The following is a 14,175-nucleotide window of genomic DNA, read 5'->3' as shown; positions in this document are numbered from 1 at the left end:
GCTCACTAGACAGAATTCATTTTGAAGAAATGTTTTGACTTCCCATTTGAGCAAAGTAGTAACAGCTCTGGTTCTACAATGTAAGAGAAGATGTAAAAGAAACGGTACAATGGTATTCATAGAGGAGCAATTACCAGTGGAGCCTCAGTTGATGATATGGACAGATCTCTACTACAAAGGTATTATGTTTTAAGCTTGTCCTCTCTTCACAGGAGAGTGATGTGGATTGGGTGTGAGTTGAATAATCACTTGGTAAGTGACTGAGTACTCATAATCCAACAGAAGAGACAGACATTCGAACAAACAAATACAACTTAGTTTTTAAAAGTGCAGTGATAGAGTATTCAAGATAAAGTGTTAACCCCAAAGGAAGACTGGGTTAAGTCTGCCTGCATGGGAGAAAGAAAAATGTACCCCATTTGTGTACAATGAATCAAAATGCAGTGTGTAAAAATAAAAAAGAAAAAGAAAAGTAAAAGAAAAATACCACAAAGGAGAAACCACCTGCATTAGTTTTGGAGGCTGAAAAGAAGTGCTGGAGATGGGGGTATTTCTTAGGTAAAGACAGGAGGGGATGTTTCTACCTTGTTCTTGTCCAGATCTACCTGCACTGGGAAGGGATGTCACCTGGTCCAAGCACCTTTTAAGGGAGGAACTGTAAATTTATAATCATAGCCCTAGAGTTATATCTTCATACCAACAGTGTCTTGTTATCCTCCTGCTTCCTCCAGCTCTCAGTTTTGAATTGTAGTATGAGGAAAGAGAAAAGATCCTTCAAATCTATAAATACCCTTAAACACGGATTGGTTAGGATCACGGCCTGTTAGTCATTTTTTCACTTTACAACTTAGCATAAATAAAACATTCTAATCCTCTTTAAGAAAATTCAACACTTATTTGGACTCACTCTGTAGCAGCTGCCTATAGTTTCTCCCTCCCTGGATTCTGGAGTTAGGATAGGGAGCTGGTAGATTAAAAGTGAAGATTTAAAACGAATAAGCAGTATTTGCAGGATAGGAGCACGCTTTTTTGTCTTTCTGATTGTATGTGAGTCAGATTCAGGGACTTTGATTTTGAGTTATGTTTTCCACATGTCAAAGCTTCAAACATTATGATGCTCAGGTAATATCAACAGATGGAACTGATGATGAGATCATATTTGAAATATAAATTACCTGATATCCTGCCAAATGAAATACTGTGGCAGTCAGGATTCATTTTTATCTAAATGAAAAAAATTCCCAAAGAGGATGAAAGGGGGCATGTTAATTACTATATAATTATTCTGGTATATCTGTGGCTTCGTTTAGTCTTTCCTTTTGTAATGCAGGCCAGTAATTACCTTTTGAAATCTTACCCAGCCCTCCCCACCTCCCTGGAAACCCGAGACTCTTTCACCAGGTTCCTATTCAATGCATATGTAACATGATGGCATGAAACCTTTCTTAATGTACATTTTCATACCTTATTTCTTCTGTTCCTGGGAATTGCTCTCTGATGGAAACTAAGACAACATTGCTTGTACTAACATTTTGACACCTATGAATGTGTTCTTTGACTTAAAAGGAATACTTTAAAAAACGTCAATTGACATTTTCCCCCTTTTCTCCCTCTACTTCCTGAAGTACCAACATATTTCTAAGATTTTTTGTTTGCTTGATTGTTTTAGAAATGATAAATATGAGCCACACATACAGAAATGGGTTTTCTGCTCCCTGTGATCAATTCACAGCTTAGCTTAGTTCTCTAGACATTGCTGCTATTTTTTGGCCTCCTGCGGCTGTCAGGACTCATGTCGATACTTGGCATCTGTGTTGTTATTCTCTGCTGATGTGACTTGTACAGGATGCAGAGACACACACCTTCTGAACAAAATTTATATATGTTTCTACTTACGATAATGAAAAGATTTACAATAATAAAATCATAATTCAAGTTCATCCTTTTATTATCTAATTGATCAGGTTTAGAAATGATGCCAGAATTGAAATAAGAAAAAATCCTAGGACACAATCTTTGTTTAATGTCAAAGAAAGTTGACCACCTAAAAAGCCTCATTAATCAAAGTCAGAAATGAATGGCACCTTTTCAATGCAGTGCAAAGGACACACCACTACAGTTTCAGAGCCCTAGCTGAAAACTTACATTCTTTTATATGCTGTGTTTGATTTTAACATGTTCTCATATTTTTCATTGCTGCTCAGAGGTGTGTGTCTTATTTATTTGCCAAGATAGCTGGGAATAAATTGTAACCAGGAGAAAATACTGCTGTTGAATCTATGATTATGTAACTTGTTACATAAACTAGAAAGTCACATGTCAGGTCATACTATTTCTACATCTGGCTATGATTTATACCTTCTAGCTATTAAAAATGTATAATATAATACTGTGGTCAAAAAATCAAAGCTTCAGGTTTAGGTGAATTTTACCTGGTTAACAGGAGATTCTCTACTGCAAAGAATACTTTAAATTTTATTTTTCCTTAAAAAAGCTGTTTTAACACTTTAATTCATATAATTTATTGAAGACCTAAAACATCCCAAGATTTTATAAGGTATATCTAGGTGAAAAAAGATGTGATTCTTGTCTAGCAAAACTGATAGTTAGGTAACTAATCATTATGCAAAATATACAGCATTATATAAATAACTTCAAAGGAATAAAAATTTAGAGTAACAGGAAAACATGTCATGGATGTGATCACATTATCAGATTACAATAAGTAACCAAAGACTTTTGCATAGACATCAGAGAATACTATCAAGTGCACATAAAATAATTTTGAACCTGTTATCATATCATATAATTATATGAACAATTCTTTTAAATAGAATGACAGTGGGGTAAGAAGTCCTAAGCTACTGCATCCTTACACATCAACAATTTTTTATATCATGCATGGATAATGACCTATTTTGGATGAGTAGCATCTCAGAGTTGTTGCTGCTAACCATACAAATTGGGTTTATTTATTTAATATCCTTTTGCAAGAGTTATTTGATGCACTGTCAGTACACAGAGTAGGAGAAGAGAAGCTGGAGATATTTATGCCAGGGAGGAGATAATTTTTAACGGATGGGGATTGTCTGTATACCTATAAAATTTTCATTTGGGAGAGGACTGAATAGTGGCTGTTGTGTTTTCAGTGAGAAAGTCCTTGGCATATTCAACATGATTAGGCAATGGAATCCTAGATAAAGAAGTCATGTTTCAGAGGGGTGAGACACTGAGGAGAAAAAAGAAAGAACTGACAATATAGAAATTATCAAGGAATATAACCAGGGTAGCAAAGTCATCATATGTTGCATATGCCATTTTGATGAACATGAGATACAGAAACATCTAGGTTGTGGGAACTAATGGGGAAGGAGAAACCGGACTATGCCATAGGGTGTCACTTAATCTGAAAAGAAGAAGTAACAAAGGGAGATACCAGCAGCTTGTATCTACTCACAGGAGAGTCACAGTCCTTGGTCTTACCAGTTGCTATGCAGGTACCTGCTACTTCATCATCAGTTTCTCTGGTCTGGCACACACTAGTGGACTTTAGGAGAAAGGTGTGTGTGTGTGTGTGTGTGTGTGTGTATGGAAGTCAACTTCATGCTGCGTATTGACTTGAGACAGGAGAGGAATAAAATTCTGCAATCCTCACTGCGTTTAATGTCACCAGACTAGAACTACAGAGCAGATTTAGTGAGCATTTAGTTTGGACCCTTGCCAAAGCAGCTTAGTCCTGAAATGATGCTGCCAAGGCCACAGTTTGGACCTCAAGGCTTCAGCAAACAGAAGAAGTAACCAACATTGTAGCTTGGTTAAAATTATCTGCAGCTGTGACTATGGCATTTACCTATGTCACAGTTCAAGAAAGGCATAGTGAAGTAAGCAATGATTTTCTTATTTACATTCCTTGAAGCTATACATGTAAACATGAGATAAGATGGAAATTTTTTTTTTCTACAAGTGCTCAATGGTAGAAATAGTAAATCTACCTTCTGAGGTGGATTGAAAATGACAATTTTTAAAGGTGGTCATTTTAAGTCCTGTATTTTCCCCAAGACCTCTTGTATTTTTTGATAACAACATTTATTTTCTCCTGACCCCTATATTACAGTGCTCATACTTTGTTCAGATGACACTTTACAAAGAAATTTGACAGACTAAATTTTTAAAGTTAAAGCATTCGAGATTTTTACTACCAATTCTCTCTTCATTCAAGACAATGGGATTTTGTCCCGGGCATGTAAACAGTCACAATAAATGCATGTTCTTGCCTCTTGTTCAGCTGGATATGGTTCTGTGACTGAACTTTGACCAACAGTTTTGTGTAGAAACTTTAGGGAATTCTTCTCAAATGACCACATGAGTCTGCTTTCTATCATGTCAATTCTTCATCTTGCTGCCTAAATGTGAATTCCTGCCATTTGGTCATGGACTGTGATTGACAGAATGACCACACAGAAGGACCTTGTCTCTGACTTATTGAAATGGCTTACTCCTCCCTGGTCTTCCACCCATATTTTCATATGACAGAAATAAATATATTATCTTGCTTTATCTCTTAATATGGCTTAAGCAAAGTTTTTTGTCAGCTACAACTGAACCTGATCTTGATTAATACGATCATGTAGCAAGTGTTCTCATCTATTTGCCTCAGACACAAGGCACTAACCCTCTCCTCCAAGGAATGCCCAATCTTCTCTTTTTTATCTTAACCTGTTCCAGAACTGGACCACTGGAAATTTTTACTTCAGCCCCATCCTTCTTGCTCTCTACTCTCCAGCACACTGTCCTTCTCAGAGGTACCAGAAGGCACCACGAAGTCCTAACCCAGTGACTTTGCGTATCCTATTGCTCCCTTTAAAGGACGACTTCTTTCTGTAATGTACAAAGCTGCTCTCCCCACTCTTTCCCTTGCAGGCCTAACCCGCCTCCCAACTGTGAATATCCTAGCTAGCTATTGGTTCATCAGTCAGCTTGCAAGTATCCTTCTCCAATATTGGTCCCCTGTTAGCCCAGCGGAATTCAACTGCTTCACGGTAGCTACCCGCCATCTTTTCTCATGCTTCTCTCTCTCCTACTCACTTTCTCTATCCTCCTCGCTCTAGCATGTGCCCTTTCTCGTTCCCTTTCTTTTCCTCTCATTTTCTCTCTTACCCTGCAGGGAGACACTTCGTTTGCTTAATAAATTCCCTTATGTGATTTCTTGTGTCCGGCATGGTTTTCGTGGCATTCCTTACACCTTCCTCCTTTGTCTTCTATTTATCCTTAAGATCTCATCTAAAACATCACAAACTCCCTGATCAAACCACTCTCTACTGAAATAAAATCTCAAAGCTTTCTGTACATTTTTTCCAGAGATTTTTATTATCATTTCTAATTATACATTTGAATGATAATCAGATGGGAGTCTTGCTTCTCTCATTGTACCATAGGTTCCATGAAAGTAGAAAATATTTCTGTGTCCAGTACTTGGCCTTGTAGCTACTCAGCAAAGTGACATTTGGATGCATGAATAAAGTAACGGCCAGCCTGGCATGGTGGGCATGCCTATAATCCCAGTGGCTCTGGAAACTGAAGCAGGAAGATCTCAAGTTCAAAGCCAGCTTCTGCAATTTAGAGACCCTGTCTCAAAAAAAAAAAAAAAAAAAAAAAAAAAAAAAAAAAAAAATTTTAAAAAGGGCTAGGAAAGGGCTAGGGATGTGGGTCAGTGGTTAAGCACCCCTGGGTTCAATCCCAAGTACCAAAACAAAACAAACAAATGAAAAAAGTAGTGGCCAGTTCACAAACAGAATTAGGATGTCAAAAGACTCAGAGGTGAGAGAGGGCATGGAAGGTCACATACAGGAGTTAACTACTTCATTTAATCTTCTGTGATTAAAAAGGCAAGGGGTATGTGTGGTGTGTGGAACCAGCTTCTAAACCTGGAGAGATAAACCGGCAAGTGACAAACCTTTTGTATCATCTTAAGGAATTTGGTCTTTTCTTCTCAAGGACTTAAGAGACCCAATAGTACAGAATGTGTCTTAGAGGGATACTTAGATGGATGTGGATGACACAAAAAAAGAAAGGTCACTTAAAAGACCTTACTGCAATAATACAGACGGGAGGTAAGGGGAGTCAGATTTGGGAGCATGTACAAGAAGGAGGATAGATTCTAGATTAATTCTAGATTGAGGGGGAAGAATAAATCAACTTGGTGATTGATGAAACATAAGAGAAAAAGGAGAATTTTGAATGGCCATCCTATGTTCTGATGTTCATTCTAAATTTTTAGAGGGAAGTCAGGTCTTGCTGGGGACATAGCTCAGTAGTGGAGCACTTGCCTTGCATATATATAATCGTTAGTGCTAGGGGGAAAAAAAGAGAGATGGAACTCATATCTTTTTGGATCTCCAGAAAGAACACCTATTTTTCTATTTGAATTTCAAGTGTCAGTAACTTTTGGTGAAAAAAATTCTACAGCCACCTCTTTATTACCCAAAGCAGTATGATAAATTTTGATACGGGTTAGAGACACTCATTTTTCTCTCTTACTACAGAAATCAATTATTCCAGAGACCACCTCTAAAGGTTTTGAGTATTCTCTATGAATGCACTGAATCTCTTTTCAAGTTTGACTCCAACGTTTTTGTTTTTGTTTTTTTGTTTTTTGGTCTCTTATCTCCTGTGGGTCTTTATAATATAAGCCAAAGTTTTTAAAGTAAGCCATTCTTGAAGACTGATTTTCTAATCAAATAAATATTAAGCATAATTTCTGTATAGATACTGTTTTGCTTATAAAGTGAGATTTTAGCTGAGTACAATGGGGCATACTTATAATGGCAGCTACTCGGGGGACTGAGGCAGGGGGATCTCAAGTCAGCCTGGGAAACTTAGTGAGAACTTGTCTCAAACAAAAACAAACAAAAGAGGGTCTGAGGATGTAGTTCAGTGGTAGAACACTTGCCTGGAATGTGTGAGGCCCTGGGTTCAATCCCCAGTACCACACACACAAAATGAGATTTTTACCCATTTTCATATCACAATTCTAATTTTATTAATTTTTCTATTATACTACACAAAATTCACAACTGAAACTTTCATAAAAGATGCAACCATTGTATTCTCATAAGGGTAGTAAAACATACATTTGTGAATTGATAAGAATCTGGTGCCTTTGTCTTCTGTTAAGCATTTAAAATCCTTAAGACAAAAATCTTCAATGTTAAACCTATTAAACAAAACAAAACAAAACAAAACAAAACAAACAAACAAACAAAAAAAAACGGTTAAGAGGAAAAAGAGGACCAGAGGAACTTCACAGAGGAAGAATGCTCTGGACTACCAAGTGCTCCTTAGAGGATGAGGAGGGTCTGCTGAATGGAGATGGTGAGGAAGAAGGAGCTGCTGTGTCATAAGGCCCAGCCACAGAGGCAAGGAACCTTTAGTATGCATTAACAGTGGCTAGTTAATAGACTAGCTTGCTGGAGGATTCACAAATGACATTCTGACATACAAGTGCTTAATAATACAATCAGAAGATCTTATCAAAACCCTAGGAAGTATTTTCCCGCCCTAGGAAAGGCTAATGTGATTTCTATGAAATCATAACCCCACCAAATGACCAACCTGTAAGTTGAACTCAAGACTTCAATTCTCAAGTTGAGAGACTTTTCATCACACTTTCTCCTGCAGGAGATGAAATTAACAAGGAAGGATGAGGCCATCTTGTGAAGGCCATTCAAGAGCAGACAACATCAATTCCTTTCTCTCACAGTTCCAGCTCATATCATATCATAGGCCATAAATGCTACCTTCAAAATATGTCAAGAATTTCTCCTTACCTCGGTCTCCTCCACCTTGGTCCAAGTTTCTGGACAAGTTTCTACTTCTTGCTAAGTGGTTGCATGGGTTTCTGGCTCAAACTTCATCCTATTCTGTCTATGCATAGGCCAGCTTTGAGAATGAAACTTTTCAAGCAAGACAATTCATACTACTAATAGGTCAAACCCCTCCAAATGCTTCTGTACACTAGCCTGCAAGACTCCATAACTCTAGCCTCCTAAAGGGCTAGTTCACACTCAAACATCAGGCTCAAACTGGCCCCAAGCTTTGTCCTGAAGAGCTTGCTGTCCCTCAAGGTGGGGATTCACTTTTCACTTCCTTTAGAACCTTCTCCAAATGCTGTCTTTTCAGCGAGGTCATCTTAGGTTACTTGATCTAAAATTTCAGCTCCCTCATCCTAGGATCTCCTATTCCACATCTCTTGCTTTATGTTTTTGGTAAAATTTACCACTATCTAGCGTACTCTGTGATTTCTTCACTCATCTTGTTTTCTGTTTCTTCCACAGAATATACGTATGAAGTCAGGGACTTTTATTTTTTGTTCATTCTGCCTTTAAGTGCCTGGCATCTAAAAAGGCATGCAATAAACAGTTTTAAAAAAGAATTAAATACTGTTAAGTTTAGAAATTCTTTCATTGATAATAATGAAATATTGAAACTTTGGGGGAAGGAAGAGAGATTTTTAAATCTGCTTTCATCATGTTAGTTAGAGATAGTGGAAATGATGGATGAGTGGAAAGAAGGAAGAAAGAAAATCCAAATGGGAGTTGACTAAAATTAACACAGGTATAATGCAATGACTCCTCTTGTCTAGACTAATTCTGAAAAAAAAAAAAAAAAAATGGGAAGAAAGGAGGGTGTCAGTTGCTGCTTTATTCTAAATTCTATTCTTGTTCCCTCATTCTGTACTCATCCATATGTGGTGAGGTTGATTTTTCATTATATCAAGAGAAGCCATATGAAATTGCCATTTCTGTTGGTCAAAAATAGTGAAATATCAGCCTAGAGATGTCTTCTAAATTAATAATAAATAATACTCAGTGTTATTAAAGTGACCTAAAAACTACTTAATTTGCTGTTTACACATTAAATCCTAAAAGAAGGTAGGAAACTACAAAAGTTCCCAAACCTGGGAAGAGGGAGGTCATGAGTTAAAAGACTCAAGAGTCCTACATGGGATATCTCAAATTACCCCCAAATGTTACTACAGTTTTCATTATCAATGTTTATAACAACCATCCTGAGTTATAGATGAAAGTTAAAATAAACTTCAAAAATTTCAGAATTAAAGTAAGTTTGAAATCCACTTTAAAAGAGCTCCATTTCTAAATGATTAAAAACAAATATTTTTGGCTTAATAAAACAAAAACTGAAACAGTCACGTGGTGGCATAAGCCTATCTTCCTAGTGGCTTTAGAGGCTGAGGCAGGAGGATGGGAAGTTCAATGCCAGCCTTGTCTATTTGGTGAAACCCTGTCTTAAAACAGAAAAATAAAAAGGGCTGGAGATGTAGCTCAGTGGTAAAGCACTCGGGTTCAATCCCCAGTGCCCCAAAATACAAAACAAAACTAAAAACAAAGCAAAATGGTTAATTCTGAAATACTGGCTCATTGGTTGAACAAGATAGCCAATGCTTTAAGATAGAATTCTGCTTTTTAAAAGATCAATTAATTTATTCTACCTTATGTTGAAGTTTGAGTTCAGTAGATCTCATTAATTAATCATGAAAACAATCACTAGCAACACAACACAGATGTGTTACACAACATACTAAATATCACTTTGTTATATTCACATGCCAAACTGTGTACTGTAAATAATATTAATTTGTATCTTGCTTTTATACACAAAGCCAAAACCATTCATTTTGGTTGATTTGAAAGTGATATTTTAAAATGTTACTTTTGTCTTTTCTTTAGCACAGGAGTAGCAGTACATAATTTTCTCCTGAAGATTCTGTGAAAGGATTTGCATACAATTACCGAGACAATTTCTGCTCCTAGCAGGAACAAACACAGGATGAAGCAAGTATTCACCATATGATTAGCCTAATTTTCATATCCCACTGAGGCTAGCTCAATTCCAAGAAGTAATTGTAAGCTCGTGTCAGTGACTGAGAGTGAATACATTTGATTACTCACTATTAAATGTCTTTAGTGGGGAAATGGCCCTGAGCTGATCATCTAAACTCAGAGTGACTTCTTGAACGGCATGCCGGGAGACAAATGATGGGCTTCTTGGCAGACTTAGTTACCTTCAACCATGCAAGCTGGGCTTCTCATTTCCACTCTCTGGTTCTAAGGCAGGCTATTTGAATTCCTTAACTTTCCACTGTTGCTTTCTATGTAACAAAGATGATTAATGTAGGGGTTTTATCAGTCATGATAAGTTTTGCATACTTACAATTCTGGACAATCATGATGTATAACTCAATATCCCACATTTCCCTCAATAAGAAAAACAGAAATCTAACTCTAATTCTTGGTTCCTTATTTGGTTTTAGGTACTCAGTCACTTTACTCAGAAACCCAAGACTTGTCCCTCTTCTCACCTACATCAAAGCCAACCCTTCTCTTTCTTCCTAACATGATATTTGAGACTTCATGACAATTGCCTACTTCTTTGTTCTCTCACTTTCATTTACTGCATGTTTACCAAGTGCTAACAAGACCACTGCTCCAGATGTTGTAGATACAAAAATAAGCAAAGCAGTAAATGATGCCCAAGTTCACAAAGCCCACACTTCAGTGACTGAGACCTATAATAAATAATAATAAAAAAATTGAAGATTCTAAACAAAATGCACAAGTGCATTTATAATATGATACGACAGGTAACAAGTGCTGAGAAGAAAAATGAAGGAAGAAAGGGGTCAAATTATTGGGGTTTGTAGTGGGAGAGATGCTTATCTTCCCAAACCAGGTTCTCTCCCTCTTAGGCATGAATTATCCAGCTCCCACCAAAAAGTATAGTTCTCTGAATAAACCAGACTCACTCTTGCCTCAATGCCTTGTGAGGGCTCTTGTCTGTGCTGAAAAGTCTGTTTGCCTCACACTCTCTGGCAACTTCCAACCTTTCCTTCAGCTTCAGCTTCAGACTGTTTTAGCAGACTCCCTGGCATCTTCCACACGGAGCTCTTACCCTTTTCTTTATAGTTCCCTAGATAACTCTCTGTATGGTAATCACAGCTCATACCACCTTGAAAATATTTATTTATTTATTAAGTACATAAATCCTATATGGCATTTTTTGTTTTTGCTATTTATTTTGTTTCATGAGGTACTGGGAATCGAACCCAGTGCCTCACATGTGGTAGGCAAGCGCTCTACCACTGAACCACAACCCCAGCCCTCTCTATGATACTTTTTGAAAGTACCAAATACACAGTGAGCCAGTCGCTGATCTCAAGGATGTTGAATTATACTGAGTGTTAATTGCTGATTTGCCTGTTTTGTTCTCTTAAAATATGAGACTAGTTTACTCATTTATGTTTTCCCAGTTTTTTTTTCTTACAAAGAATGTGTCAATAAGAGTGAATCAAAGAAAAAAAAAGTAAAAATCCTGCTTTTTAAAAATACAATATTTTGATCAAGTCTAATGATAGTAAAGATAGTAACTACAATAGTTATGGAGAGCCTGCCTAATCCAGGGATATTGTATTCAGTGCTTTATGGGCATGGTGTTAGTTTTATTATTGTCATTTTATATAAAAGAAACTGATGATAGAGGAATTAAGTTCTTGGCCAAGATCACTTAGCTTAATTGGTAGAGGCTCATTATGTCTGACAGTAGAGTCTGCTTTTTATTTTCCTCTGGGTAATGCTCTGTAATACCACAAAAACTCAATTGAGTGGTAAAGTCAAAGAGCACACACCTAGGCCATATGGGTCAGCTTCCTCCACCAGCAACAGAGGGCAGGGTGGGGTAAATGGAGAGCCCATCTGAGTGGATTTGTGCTGGATACCCAGCACAGTTCCTAAGAAGACACTGGTGTGAAATATGGGTAGAGAAAATTAGTGTAAAGATACATCTCTAGGTTTTGAATATGCTCAAGTTTGCCTTTTGTGAAATGAATAGATAATGGAGGCATCACTTGAAATAGTTAATTTGGAAATGGTGCTGGGACTACCTGTTTAGGGAGATTAGCATCAACACACAGCCAAAGCAGACTTCACTGTCAGGCAGTGGACCAATGAGTCAGAACCAGCATCTGAGCCCCACATGAGACAGTATTAAGTCATATAAACTTGGAAGCATAGAACTTCATATAGTAATGTGGATCCCTTCCCTCCTGCAAACTTGGTTACCAAAGGTCTATCATGGACACTGAAATCTCAAACTATAATTATAATTAGCCCTAAAATCGAACCCAGGATGTCCTGCTCAAATTTATGGTCCTTGGGAATTTTTAAGACCATTTCTGAAAATATTCAAGCCTAATAAATTGCTTAATATTTTCTGTGTGTTCTACATATCATACCATTTTCCTAAACTCTCCAGTTATAGAAAAATCACATTCTGTTTGGGTTAACTTTATTCTCCTAATAAGGATTCATTTTTGGTCCAGAACTATCCTTAACCACAAAGCACTCCTAGGTTCTGTGGGTATTTCCAGGGAGTACTGTGGCTTCTGCTCCTCACATTGGGAATGTGCTTACTCTTTCCCTCCAAGCTGGCAGGGAACTGATAACCTCTTCTGGCAGCCTCTGCCAGATCTGGCCTCAGTGTTACAACCACTGCAAAGATTACAATAACGAACAAAGTTTCTTTTTTTCAGAGAAGGCAGTTGATGCAGCCCTGTGGTCCAGTTTGGTTAATGATGTGGCCCCTGGCACTGCTAAGGACACAACAGCAACTGCCCTCTCTCTGCAGGACATCAAACATTACATGTAGAATTAGGTCAACTTTAGTCAAAAGCTTTTGAATCATTACTTAGATCTATCTATATGCTTGCCGAAGATCTTCCCTTCTAGAAAGAGTAACTAAAATCCCATGGGACTATTTCACAAATTAAATTTGAATCACAGTGTGAAATGACTTGTTGATGCAAGGATTAATGTAGGTAGGTTTTCTGAATAGGTATTGATATGGCAAACCAAAAAATGTACTTGTGTTTCTAATTAGGATGAAGTTTCTTGAAAGTTGTATTATATATGATAATGGATATAGAAATATTTGTCTATAATTTTATAATTCTAACAAATTTGGAGCCAAGTTGGTATTACCAACATGAAATATGAGACCAAACTATTTTTCATCAATTATTTAATGTTAGTAAGTCACTATGTTACTCCCTGTTTGCTTTTTGAATCGATCTGTACTGTTACCACTGACATCTTGGTTGAAACTTAATAAGTTTGTCACAGCATTCTGATGAAACAATAGGGCACTATCAAATTAGCTGTGCTATTGAGTTTAATTTTACATATATTTTGGAAAACGTTGTTGTAATTTTTCTAAAACTGGAGAGTTTAGGAAGACGGTATGATATATAGAACGCACAGAAAATATTAAGTAATTTATTAGGCTTGAATATTTTTAGAATCTGCCTTAAAAAATCCCAAGAACCATAAATTTGAGCAGTACATCCTGGGTTTGATTTTAGGGCTAATTATAATTATGAAGTATGAGATTTCAGTGTCCATGATAGACCTTTGGTAACCAAGTTTGCAGGAGGGAAGGGATCCACATTACTATATGAAGTTCTATGCTTCCAAGTTTATATGGCTTAATACTGTCTCATGTGGGGCTCAGATGCTGGTTCTGACTGATTGATCCACTGCCTGACAGTGAAGTCTGCTTTGGCTGTGTGTTGATGCTAATCTCCCTAAACAGGTAGTCCCAGCACCATTTCCAAATTAACTATTTCAAGTGATGCCTCCATTATCTATTCATTTCACAAAAGGCAAACTTGGGCATATTCAAAATCTAGAGATGTATCTTTATGCTAATTTTCTCTACCCATATTTCACACCAGTGTCTTCTTAGGAACTGTGCTGGGTATCCAGCACAAATCCACTCAGATGGGCTTTCCAATCACCCCACCCTGCCCTCTGTTGCTGGTGGAGGAAGCTGACTGATATGGCCTAGGTGTGTGCTCTTTGACTTTCACTTGAATGAACTAAAAGGAATTTTGTGGAACATATCAAAGGGAAGAGTGAAGTCAGTGTATTTTCCCCATGATCCCTTTCCTGCCAGGTTCATAGGGGGCCTAGTACATCCAATAAATACAGGACATAGTCTGTGTTATTCAGTGTTCTCCATAAAACCAGGTTGTCCCCTGCCTTGTCCATTCAGACTTACAGTGGTGAAAGCTTTGTGCTGCTGCTCCCTCTGGGATGGGGGCAC

The 14,175-nt window shown here is 37.4% G+C and overlaps 1 protein-coding gene across 10 annotated transcripts in view; it reads right to left on the bottom strand.

Annotated features, from left to right (window-relative positions):
- The window catches only part of GRIA4 (glutamate ionotropic receptor AMPA type subunit 4), a 342,414-nt gene that overhangs the window by 106,121 nt on the left and 222,118 nt on the right, over positions 1-14,175 (bottom strand). The gene's annotated exons all lie outside the window — the stretch shown is intronic.

Source organism: Sciurus vulgaris (assembly GCF_902686455.1).
Source record: "Sciurus vulgaris genome assembly, chromosome: 11".
NCBI lineage: Eukaryota > Metazoa > Chordata > Mammalia > Rodentia > Sciuridae > Sciurus > Sciurus vulgaris.
Note: the sequence above shows the minus strand (reverse complement) of the source record. Positions and strands in the feature narration are given on the sequence as shown.